At 38.7% G+C, this 12,907-nt stretch overlaps 1 protein-coding gene across 1 annotated transcript in view; it reads left to right on the plus strand.

Annotated features, from left to right (window-relative positions):
• Nucleotides 1-273: 273 nt before the first annotated feature.
• The window catches only part of LOC100566597 (casein kinase II subunit alpha), a 42,562-nt gene continuing 29,928 nt past the window's right edge, over nt 274-12,907 (plus strand). Inside the window, exons 1-2 of the mRNA XM_062979862.1 lie at nt 274-423; nt 9,958-10,173. The gene's annotated coding sequence lies outside the window, so the exon portion shown is untranslated. The remainder of the gene's footprint in view (nt 424-9,957; nt 10,174-12,907) is intronic.

The raw sequence follows: 12,907 nt of genomic DNA on the forward strand, positions 1-12,907 counted from the left end.
GTAGATAGGTAGTTAGGTAGAGAGAGAGAAAGAGAGAGGGGGGGGGGAATACAGTATGTGATGCTGAACCCAGAAGCACCTGCCTTGGTTCCCTCTGGCGGAGCAGAAGAGGGCTCCACCTCGGGAGCCAGAGCGCCGGAAGTGAGCGCCCGCCCCGCCTTGTGCCTCTCAGCGCGCACGGATTGGCCGCCGCCCGGAAGGGGCGTGTCCCGGGAGGCCGCTCCCCCCGCCCGCTCGCCTGCTCTGCCGCGGCGGCCGCCGCCATCTTGCCTGGCCCCCCTCCCTCCCTCCCTCTCTCTCTCTCTCTCTCTCTTTTCCGGCGGACCCGGGAGAGGCCTGCGCCCCCGCCCGCCCGCCCTCCCACCCCCCCGCCCTCACGAGAAGCGGACCGAGGAGAGGCCTTCTTCCTTCCTTCTTCCCCAGGTAAAGGAACCCCTTCCTGAGGAGAAGTGGGGCCTAGTCAGGGGACGGGGGCCTGCGAGGGACATCCCGGGGAGGCCTCAGCACGGGAGAGAGGGGGTTGAAAGGAGTGTATGCATGGATATTACTATTATATCATTACATATTATTCATAAGAATGGGCCTTTCAATGGAGAAGATGGAAAGGGGAGAGTGAATGTATATTATTATTATTATTATTATTATTATTTTACTCTTTCAATGAAGGGAAGTGAAAGAGAGTGTATTAAAAGGTGTCTCGAATGTATTCATGTATATTACTATTATATCATTATATACTATTAATTAGAATGGGCCTTTCACTGGAGAAGATGGAAAGGGAGAGAGTGAATGTATGTTGTTGTTGTTGTTATTATTATTATTATTATTTTGGTCTTTCAATGAAGGGAAGTGAAATAGAGTATATTAAAAGGTGTCTTGAATGTATGCATGTATATTACTATTATATCATTATATATTATTAATAAGAATGGGCCTTTCAATGGAGAAGATGGAAAGGGAGAGAGTGAATGTTTATTATTATTATTTTGGTCTTTCAATGAAGGGAAGTGAAAGAGAGTATATTAAAAGGTGTCTCGAATGTATGCATTTATATTTCTATTATATCATTATATATTATTAATAAGAATGGGCCTTTCAATGGAGAAGATGGAAAGGGGAGAGTGAATGTTTATTACTATTATTATTATTTTGGTCTTTCAATGAAGGGAAGTGAAAGAGAGTATATTAAAAGGTGTCTCGAATGTATGCATGTATATTATTATTATATCATTATATATTATTAATAAGAATGGGCCTTTCAATGGAGAAGATGGAAAGGGAGAGAGTGAATGTATATTATTATTATTTGGTCTTTCAATGAAGTGAAGAGTATTAAAAGGTATTTCAAGTGTATGCATGTATATTACTATTATATGAATGTATATTATTAGTAAGAATGGGCCTTTCAATAGAGAAGATGGAAAGGGGAAGAGTGAATGTTTATTATTATTATTATTATTATTTTGATCTTTCAATGAAGTGAAGAGTATTAAATTATTTCAAGTGTATGCATGTATATTACTATTATATCATTATATATTAATAAGAATGGGCTTTTCGATGGAGAAGATGGAAAGGGAGAGAATGAATGTATATTATTATTATTTTGGTCTTTCAATGAAGGGAAGAGTATTCAAAGGTATTTCAAGTGTATGCATGCATATTATTATATGAATGTAAATTATTATTAGGTCTACTATTATATTAGTATTTATTAATAATAACGGGCTTTCAATGAAGGGAAGTGAAAGAGTGTGTATTAAAGGATGTCTCGAATGTATTCATGTATATTACTATTATATCATTATATACTATTAATTAGAATGGGCCTTTCACTGGAGAAGATGGAAAGGGAGAGAGTGAATGTATGTTGTTGTTGTTGTTGTTATTATTATTATTATTATTATTATTATTTTGGTCTTTCAATAAAGGGAAGTGAAAGAGAGTATATTAAAAGGTGTCTCGAATGTATGCATTTATATTTCTATTATATCATTATATATTATTAATAAGAATGGGCCTTTCGATGGAGAAGATGGAAAGGGCGAGAGTGAATGTATATTATTATTATTATTAGCATCATTATTATTATTTTGGTCTTTCAATGAAGGGAAGAGTATTCAAAGGTATTTCAAATGTATGCATGCATATTATATGAATGTATATTATTATTAGGTCTACTATTATATCAGTATTTATTAATAATAATGAGCCTTTCAATGGGGAGGATGGAGAGGAGAAAGTATATAATATATTATTATTATTATTATTATTATTATTATTATTATTATTATTATTATTAGGTCTTTCAATGAACGAAAGAGAGTGTATTAAAATGTATTGAGCGTATGTATGTATATTACTATTATATTATTAGATTAATACTAATAATGGGCCTTTCAATGAGGAGGAAGGTGAAGAACAGTGTGTTCAGAGGTGTCTATAGTGTATGCATGTATTATCTTATTATATTATAATTATTTATTAATAATGGGCCTTTCAGTGGGGAAGAAGAGAAGGGAGAGACTATATGAATGGATATTATAATATTATTATTCTTTGGTCTTTCAATGAAGGGAAGTGAAAGAGTATATTAAAAGGTGTCTGGAATGTATGCATGTATATTACTATTATATCATTATATATTATTAATAAGAATGGGCCTTTCAATGGAGAAGATGGAAAGGGAGAGAGTGAATGTATTTTATTATTAGTAGTATTAGTATTATTTGGTCTTTCAATGAAGGGAAAAGAGTGTATTAAAAGGTGTCTCAAATGTATGAATATCTATCTTTATTATATTATTATTAATAAATAATAGGTATTTCAATGAAGGGAAGAGAGGATTCATTAAAAGATGTCTCAAGAGTATGCATGCATATTATTATTATTATTTATTAAGAATAAGACTGAGCCTTTCAATGGGGAGGAAGGGAAGTACCTTGGGAAGTCAGATTTGGCCACAATAGTCAACGCTGTGGTTACATCCTGAATAGACTACTGCAATACGCTCTATATAGGGTTGCCTTTGAAGATTGTTTGGAAGCTTCAAGTGGTCCAACGGGCAGCAGCCGGATTTCTAACCAGAGCGATGTAAGTCAGCTCCACTGGCTGCCAGTCTACTATCGAGCGCAATTCAAAGTGCTGGTTTTAGCCTATAAAGCCTTAAATGGTTCCGGCCCAGCTTACCTGTCCAACCGTATCTCCCTCTATGAACCATCTCGAAGATTAAGATTGTCTGGGGAGGCCCTGCTCTTGGTCCCACTTCCTTCAGAGATGCGATTGGTGGGGATGAGAGACAGGGCCTTCTCAGTGATAGCCCCTCAGCTAAATCCCACTCCAGTGAGATCAGATCAGCCCCATGTCTCCTGACCTGCAGGAAAAGAAAAAAAAAACTTGAGATATGGCTTTGGGACCAAGCTTTTGATAAGTAATTGGAGCAGTGTGATAATTTACTATGAAACAATGTAGCTGACAAATGGAATGGCCCTGGATTATGTTTTGGTTGGCATGATTTTAATTGTTGTTTTTAATAATTCATGTTTTAATTGTTTGGTTTTAATTGTGATTCTGTATTGTTTATATGGGTTCAAATTGCTGCATGTGGTAAGGCCACTTTGAGTCCCTTCCAGGGTGAGAAAGACGGGATATAAATATGGTAAACAAATAAATAATGGAAAGAGAGAGTGTATTAAAAGGTATCTCTCAAGTACATGAGTGTATATAATTGTTTTTGTTGTTGTTGTTGTTGTTGTTGTTGTTAGGTCTTTCAATGAAGGGAAGGGATAGAAAGTACCGGTATATTAAATGGTGTCTCACGTGTATGCATGTATATTATTATTATTACTATTATTATATTAAAAATAATGGCTCGCTCAGTTAGGAGGAGGGGGAAGGAGAGAGTGTATTAATAGGTGTCTCAAATGTATGAATGTATATTATTATTATTATTATTATTATTATTATTATTATCTGGGCTTTCAGTTAAAGGAAGGGAAAGAGAGTGTGTATTAAAAGGTGTCACTAGTATATGAATGTATATTATTGATATATTGTTATTATTTAATAATAATAATTGACCTTTCAATGGGGATGAAGGGAAAGGGGAGAGTGTATTAAGAGGTGTCTCAAAGGTATGAATGTAAATTATTATATTATTATTAATAATAATAATAATAATAATAATAATAATAATAGACCTTTCAATGAGGAGGAAGGGAGAGAGTGCATTAAAAGGTGTCTCAAGTGTGTGAATGCATATTATTATATTATTTATTAATAAGAATGCGTCTTTGAGTGAGGAAGAAGGGGAGAGAGAGAGAGTGTGCATTAAAAGGTGTCCCAAATGTATGAACGTATATTATTATTTATTTATCATGTGACTTTCAATGGGGAGGAAGGGGGATTTGATATTATACGAATACAGTAATTAAAAGCAAAGACAAACGTAATGTGACACAGTTTTACTCTATTATAATTTGAGTTGCTTAAATTTCGGATAACTGAGATTAATATCTACTTATTATTATTATATTTACTTGTATCCCACTTTTCTCTCTGGATTGTGATCCGAAGTGGCTCACAGCCTTAAAAATCATACAATTTTTAAAAACATACAACGCATCAATATTAAAATAGGGTTCAGCATCATGATTATTAAAACAATTCTGTTAAAATCTCGTTGAACCAAACAAGGAAAAAAAACCTGATAAACCATTTAAACATGACTAAAGTCAGGATCATGCATGGCATTTTATTTCCTGTTGCTCATTGAATGGCTGTGAACCCTGAACAGGGAATGTACTTATTTACTTTATTTTTATCCTGCCTTTATCCTGAGACAGGGACTCAAGGCAGCTAGCAGCAAACATGAGACAATACAAGTTTGCTTTTCAATCACGAGATCATGCTTTGTGTCTCGATAAAGAGATAAAAACAGGATATAAGTATAATAATACAATAGAGCGAATGCATTAAAACATGAGTATAAAAAACTTGTGTATCGTGGGATATAAAAATAAAAAACATTTAAAACTACACAGCTCCTTCCCCCAAATCCCACAATCAGTTATTTTGAGGAGAGGCTTAAAGATATCAGAGACCTCCAAAAAGACAAATACAGTAGTTCCTAGAGTTTATCAAGGCCAGAAGCCAGGATGATTAAACTGAAGCTTATCACCCTTTGGACACACCACGAGATGCCAGGACTATGGAGGAAGCCAATGCCACATGCTTTATGGGTCTCTTTTGTAAGATGAGCCTAGAAATGGAGAAAGAAAGATTGCAAAAGTTGTGTTTTTAAGGAGTTTTCCTTGTGCAACTGGAAGTTTTGGGGAACGAGAAGTTGGAACGGGGACACAGTTCCTTAGGGGTCTATTTGAGGAGGATGATCATATTTATATCCTGCTTTTTATCTCTCTTCTTAAATTATTTTTTATTCAAAAAAAGAAAAAGAAAGAGTACAAAGAAAGCAGATGTTCATAGCGTATGACACTAAACCTATATCTGGCAAAGTCAGTCTAAAACACACACACTAACCTAAGACATGTACTAAGAACAACATACTGCTAAGGCAATTCGATGAACATGACACTCTTGTCTGTTAATTTTTACCCCTTATTATTCTACTCCTTTTACTTGATTATTCTATATAACCACATTTCTAATTTTAATAACATTCCTCTAAGTCATAAATCCAACAGTTGAAATCTGCCCCATCGTTGTTGTGAAAAGGTGATAGGCAAGCCCCAGTCTTCTTAAAAGTTGATTAAAAGTTTCTCCTTCATCAGCATTGTCGATTTGTTCATATCTGCTAATTCGTAGATCTTTGTCAGCCATCTTTCTTGCCGTGGGATAATGGGGCTCTTCCATCTCTGAGCACAAACTATTCTAAGTGGAGTGATCATGTATGTACAGGCTGTCCCCGAGTTACAAACATCTGACTTAGAAATGACTCTCAGTTAATAATAGGGCTGAGACAACAGGAAGTGAGAAAAATCTACCCCTCAGGAGGGAAATTCACTCCTGGAAGAGTTACTATCATGGGGGAAAGGGTCTCCATTGAAGTTTCATCCTCAGTCCTTGTTTCCTTGTTTTCAAAATCCAATTATCACAGAAAGTGAGGTGGAATCTTCTGCACAGGAGCACATATGGCAAAAGAAGCACCACAAGGGTGTGAACCCTTTCCTATGTGATCCAGAGCTTAGATGTATGAATATTTGTTCATTTATTTATTTACAGTATTTATATTCTGCCCTTTTTTCTCCCCCCAAAGGGGACTCAGGGCGGATCACAATGCACATATACATGGCAAACATTCAATGCCATTAGACATACAACATAGACAGACACAGAGGCAATTTAACATTTTCCAGATTCACGAGGGTATGCTCGATTCCAGCCACAGGGGGAACTGCTGCTTCACCATCCACTTGTGACACTGAGTCCCTTGATGGAGTACCTCCTCATTCTTCCGTATGCTGCTGGAAGGTTTTATGGTGTCATAAATTAATTAAATTAACCTCCCCACATAAATGCGGTACCTAAATTTCCTACTTGACAGATGCAACTGTCTTTCGGGCTGCATAGGTCAATAGCGAGCTAGAGTATTAATGGTTGGGAGCTCACTCCGACCCGGGCTGGTTTCGAACTCATGACCGTGATTTATTGCACCTGGCTACTAACCAGCTGCGCCACAGACCGGTCTATATATGTGTGTGTGTGTGTGTATATATATATATATGTTGTATGTATGTATGTATATGTGTTTGTGTGTGGGGGCGGGGGCGCAGTGATCCAGCGGGTTAAACCACTGAGCTGCAGAACATCTTGACCAAAAGGTCGGTGATTCGAATCCATGGAGTGGGGTGAGCTCTTGTTGTTAGCCCCAACCTCTGCCAACCTAGCAGTTTAAAAACATGCAAATGTGAATAGACCAATAGGTACCGCTCCAGCAGGAAGGTAACGGCGTTGTCTATGGACAACGCCGGCTCTTCGGCTTAGAAACAGAGATGAGCACCGACCCCCAGAGTTGGACTTGACTAGATTTAATGTCAAGGGGCAATCTTTACCTTTACCTTATATATATTTGTATATATAAACAAATAAAACTCTGGTTTCATCATGATTTTAACCTTAAAAATTTCTTCTGGCATCATATGTAAAGTCCAGTATTTTGGGGCTTTCTGCAAGACCACCGCATAGGATAAAGCGTCCTAACATTTTCCTCTCATTTCCAACATTTCCTAGAACTGCCTTTATACATCTTCGAAAGTTTCCCCTGGTGACAAGTACCACCTACACATCATCTTATAAAAATATTTCAAATTAAACTTCAAACTCTGGTCCAAAACCTTATCCCTTTGTTCCAACGGAATTTGTGTACCGATATTATCAGCCCCTTTTAACCATAACAATTTCTTCTGGCATCCTGTATTTTTGAATCTAATATTTCTGGGTCTTTTTGCAAGACTTTTTTTTTTGCATATGATAAAATATCCCAACATTTTTCTCACATTTCCAACATTTACTAGATCTGCTGTATTTAATCAATTTCAATACATCATATAAACATGTTGAAAAATGGAGTAAGTCTTAATATTGCAGAATATATACTCGGCTTATACTCGAGTTGAGGGTCCTGGCCGGCTTCTATTCAGGTCGGCTTATACTTGAGTATATAGGTATTCAGATTTGGACAGTCTTATCTTATTAAAGTCTTATTATCATCTTAAATTACAGTTTTATATAAATATTCAAAAAACATTTAACCTACTGATGCCTCAAATAATTTTATTAATGTGTTGTCGAAGGCTTTCATGGCCAGGATCACAGGGTTGTTGTGTGTCTTTCGGGCTGTGTGGCCATGTTCCAGAAGCATTCTCTCCTGACGTTTCGCCCACATCTATGGCAGGCATCCTCAGAGGTTGTCACAACCTCTGAGGATGCCTGCCATAGATGTGGGCGAAACGTCAGGAGAGAATGCTTCTGGAACATGGCCACACAGCCCGAAAGACACACAACACAACCTCTGAGGATGCCTGCCATAGATGTGGGCGAAACGTCAGGAGAGAATGCTTCTGGAACATGGCCACACAGCCCGAAAGACACACAACAACCCAATTTTATTAATATCTATTTCTATTTTTGAATTTGACCTGTAGCTGCTGCATTTCCCACCCTCGTGTTATACTCGAGTCAATAAGTTTTCCCAGTTTTTGTGGTAAAATTAGATGCCTCGGCTTATATTCGGGTCGGCTTATACTTGAGTATCTACGGTATATATATATTCTAGAGAAACAGAGAGAGTACCTTTATATTATAGTTCTAGTTAGAGACCTGCGCCATTTCGAAACACAGTAATTCAGATGATAAAATCCATAAAAGGTTTTAGTTCTTGCAGTTTTTGTGTATTATCTTGTTGTAGAATTGAAGTTGATTTGTCCATTTCAGTAGCCTAAATATTCTTGATTGTGGTATGTGTTCTGTCCCTGCGGTGCTTCTGTAGGATTAGGATGCCGGATGAAGCTCTTGGCCACTAAATGGCACCCTTGTTCCATCCAACTTTCCAGCTTTAAATAGGAAATGGAACAAATTCCTGGAAAATAAGTCTGTCGGTGATGGCTAGTCTTTCTGATGATGTCTCTGTGTGCCACCTGTAGAGAGCTTGCCCTAGATACTGCTTGCTGGAAAGCCCTAAACACAGAAGGGCATTGTCTTGGTCTTCCTCTGAGATTTCCTTGGGCAACACTTGGACCATTGTGGGTGAAATGTCCTTCCATTTTTTCCCTCTCTAGCAGATTTGTCAGGCCACTTTCAAGTGCCTTTAAGGCAGGCATGGACAAACTAGGGCCCTCCAGGTGTTTTGGACTTCAACTCCCACAATTCCTAACAGCCGGTAGGCGGGACACAGTACAGTTAAAACACATCACCATAAAATACATAGATTAAAACACACCATCACAAAATACATATGTTAAAATACATATTGCGAGGATTAAAAAACCATAAGTATATAAATGCATAGTGTAAGGATTAAAATATACTGTATATACTCAAGTATAAGCCTAGTTTTTCAGCCCTTTTTTAGGACTGAAAAAAACCTCCTCAGCTTATACTCGGGTGAGGGTCCTGGTAGGCTTATATTCAGGTCGGCTTATACTCAAGTATATATGGTAAATTTATTATTTTTCTCTATTATGATTGGTATTATTACATTTATTATTTTACCCTATTATTGTTGTTACTTTTACATTTATTTTACTCTTTTTATTATTAATAATACATTTATTATTTTACTCTATTATTACATTTATTATTTTCCTGTATTTATTATTATTATTATTATTATTATTATTATTACATTTATTATTTCACTCTATTATTATTAAAAGGATACATAAGGGCATTTACATTGAAGAAGATGAAAATAATGATTTAATCAGAGTTGAACAGTCATTTCTTAAATTACAGTTTGAGGTAAACATTCAAAAACATTTAAACTACTGATGCCTCAATTAATGTAATTTTATTTGTATCTCGCCTTATACTGGAGTAATGTTTTCCCAGTTTTTTATGGTAAAATTAGGTGCCTCAGCTTATATTCGGGTCGGCTTATATTCGAGTATATATGGTATATATTAAAATACAAATAGAATGTAAATTTTAAATTTACTTTATAAAATTGAATAGGCTGCCAGAAGAGATATAACTTCCCTTACCATCAGGCTTGTGTTGATGCAGCTTGGAATCTTATTGGCTTTTTTCATTTCACGGTTGGCTCATGTTCAGCTTGGGGTCCACTTTAGATTCCTTGGTCCCTTTGACACGGGCTGTTTTCAAGCCTGGTCTCATCCCTTCTATAGCTCTGCATGTTTATTTTTATTGCTTTCAGAAAAACTTGAGAATTAAGTGTCAGGGATGGAAGAGGCCTTACCAAAACGTTTGCTCTTCTTCCAGGGACAGGGCAATGCTGTGACGAAACCGCTGCTCCTCTCGCACTGGATGGACGCCCACTGACCGCGTGGAGCCCCTCCTGAGCATTGCCTGCGCACTGTCCACCCGGCGACGTCCTGCTGCGCCTCCTCTTTGCCTGGGATGCTGTTCGTGCCTTGCGCTGCCTGGTGGGGGACGACTCCCGGCTGCTTTGGGGCGACCGAGTAACCTAAACTCGAGGTAGGAATCCTGAGATGCAAAGCAACGGAAACGCTGTATTGGTGAATAACCCTCCTTCGCGCAGAAGGAGAGCCTGCCGCATCGGCTTGGGTGCGGATGCTCCCTTTGCCTGCACATTTCATAGCGATATTTGGTATCTCTAGCAGATTAGAGCATGGCATCACTTGAGTGTTGTTTGCATCTCCAAACACAGGCAGATTTCTTTCATACATTGCAGAAAGTGGCAGAACCTGAAGTGTGAGGAAGAAAGAGTTGGGTGTTGGATAATAATAATAATAATAATGTTTGTTTGTATCCCGTCACCATCTCCCTCGAAGGGGACTCGGAGCGGCTCACAGAAATATCAGATACAAAACAGTAAAGTACAGTAGGGTTGTTGTATGTCTTTCGGGCTGTGTGACCATGTTCCAGAAGTATTGTCTCCTGACGTTTCGCCCACATCTATGGCAGGCATCCTCAAAGGTTGTGAGGTATGGAGAAACTAGGAAAGGAAAATATATATATCTGTGGAGAGTCCAGGGTGTGGCAAGAGTCCTTGTCACTGGGAAGCCAGCATTAATGTTTCAGTTAATTTTATTTTATTTATTTATTACATGCATTTATACCCCGCCCTTCTCCCCGAGGGGACTCAGAGCAGCTTACATTCTGCCACGAGGGCCAGCAACAAATATACTATAAAACAAAACATGATAAAAACATGATAAAAAGTATACAAAAATTAAAACGCTGCAAGGCAGCGATATTGCACCATCCTCAGTCACTCTCAGTTAATCACTCTAATTAGCATTGGAAAGGTTTTTGTCTCTTGCCTGGGGGGATCCTTTGTTCAGTCAATAGCCGTCCTTGGGGCTCCTCTTCCTTCAGAGTGTTGGTTCCCATCTACTGTTTTGATTTTAGAGTTTTTTAATACTGGTAGCCAGATTTTGTTCATTTTCATGGTTTCCTTCTTTCTGTTGAAGTTGTCCACATGCTTGTGGATTGTAAAGTACAATACATCAACAAACAATAACATGCACCAGTTATAATATTTAAACTTTAACCAGAAAATAAAACACACTTACTAAAAACATAGAAATTAAAAACAATGAGGTTGTAATGATAGATTAGCAAAGTGCACATTATAATTTGTGGACTCAGAAACAGATAAAGTGCCACAGATTCGTTTGAGGTCAATTTGGGATGAGAGGAGCCCTGAGCTAATATCAAGTAACCAGGAGAAGTGCGACCAATACAAAAAGGTTGAGGAATATAGTTATGATTATGATGGGGATGGGCGATCTTAACCAAAGGCTTGGGTGAAAAGCCAATGGCCCCAGAGACCTGATATCGAAGCTCAACTGAACCCATTGAGTGACCTGGAGCCGGCCACACTCTCAATCTCAGAGAGGGGCAAAGGCAATTGCCCCTCTGAACAAACCTTCCCAGGAAATCCTTTGCTAGGGTCACTAACAGGCAGCATCCATCACAAGCTATTTCTCGATGTCTCAAGGGAAAACATCAGAGTCCAAAATGACCACAGATTGGGGAGATGGCCCAAAACTAATTCCAGAGCTGGGAGAAATGCATGGTAATAGCAGAAGAAATGAAGCAACCAGATACAGAATTGGTGACAGCGGGCTTGAAGTCCATGTCTTAAAGCATAACCTGAACATGAGTCAAGAGTGTGCTGTGGCATCTTACAAAGCCTGTGCAATGCTAGGCTGCTTCAATGGGAGGTCCAGTATCCAGAGCAAGGAAATTCAGAGTCCCACTCTCTCCTGCTTTGGTCAGATTTTACTAGGACAATAACCCTGTGTCCAGTTCTGGGCCAAGCAATTCAAGGAGATGAACAAAGTGGAAGGTTTCCAGAGACGTGAGACCAAAATGACCAAAGCCTGTGAGGAAGGGCAGAGGGAGTTGAGTCTGTTGAGCTTGGAGGAGAGAAGGCCTGTGAGAGCCATGTTTCAATACTGAAAAGAAGGTCTCATTGAGGAGTGGGGCAAGGCTTGTTTTCTGCTGCTCTAGGGCTTGAGATACAGTGGAATTATACATTTAAATTGCTGGCTGTGTGTGCTTCGAAGCGGAAGGAAACCTCAGCCCCTCAATCTCCGCCAGACCAGTGTCACTTTCATTGGCCAGAGAAGTATCAGAGCCTGTCTCAATTTCCTTGCCGTGCTTTGTTCCCGGTGCTCGGTTTGCCATGTCTCAGTAACCAGGTCCCTCTCACCTCAGTCTTGCAGCTGCATGGATTTTTCACAGCTAAATTACTATGAATCTTCAGCTGGGATTCTTGCACGGATTGCCAAGAATGCTGGGATGTTGCAAACAAAAGAGGGAAAGAATATTTATTATAAGCTGATAGCTCCCACCACCCACTTTTCTTCACAGTTCAGCTGTGACTCCTATATTTATATCAGATATGGGCAAACTTCAGTGTGCCATCATGCCTGGGGCTATAACTCTTAGCGAAAGAGGCATGGACGCGACATCTTTCCCCAGGGGATTGCTTCTTGCCCTCCTTTAGGGAAACTGGAACTCCCAAGGACCAAAACACTCTAGATAACTCAAAACTGGTTTTATTGTTCACAAAAGGTTATCCCAATAAGCTGGAAGTTTCAAAGGGGTAAAGGAAAATATACATTACAGTCTTTGGTTGTCTTAAGTCCAAGGAGCTCTGCAGCTGAGAAGCTTTTCCAGGTCCCTCTTTCTCAATGGCTGTGAATGCCGGAGCAATCCTCGGCCTCAGTCCAAATGA

The sequence above is a fragment of the Anolis carolinensis genome, chromosome 4 (genome assembly GCF_035594765.1).
Source record: "Anolis carolinensis isolate JA03-04 chromosome 4, rAnoCar3.1.pri, whole genome shotgun sequence".
Lineage (NCBI taxonomy): Eukaryota > Metazoa > Chordata > Lepidosauria > Squamata > Dactyloidae > Anolis > Anolis carolinensis.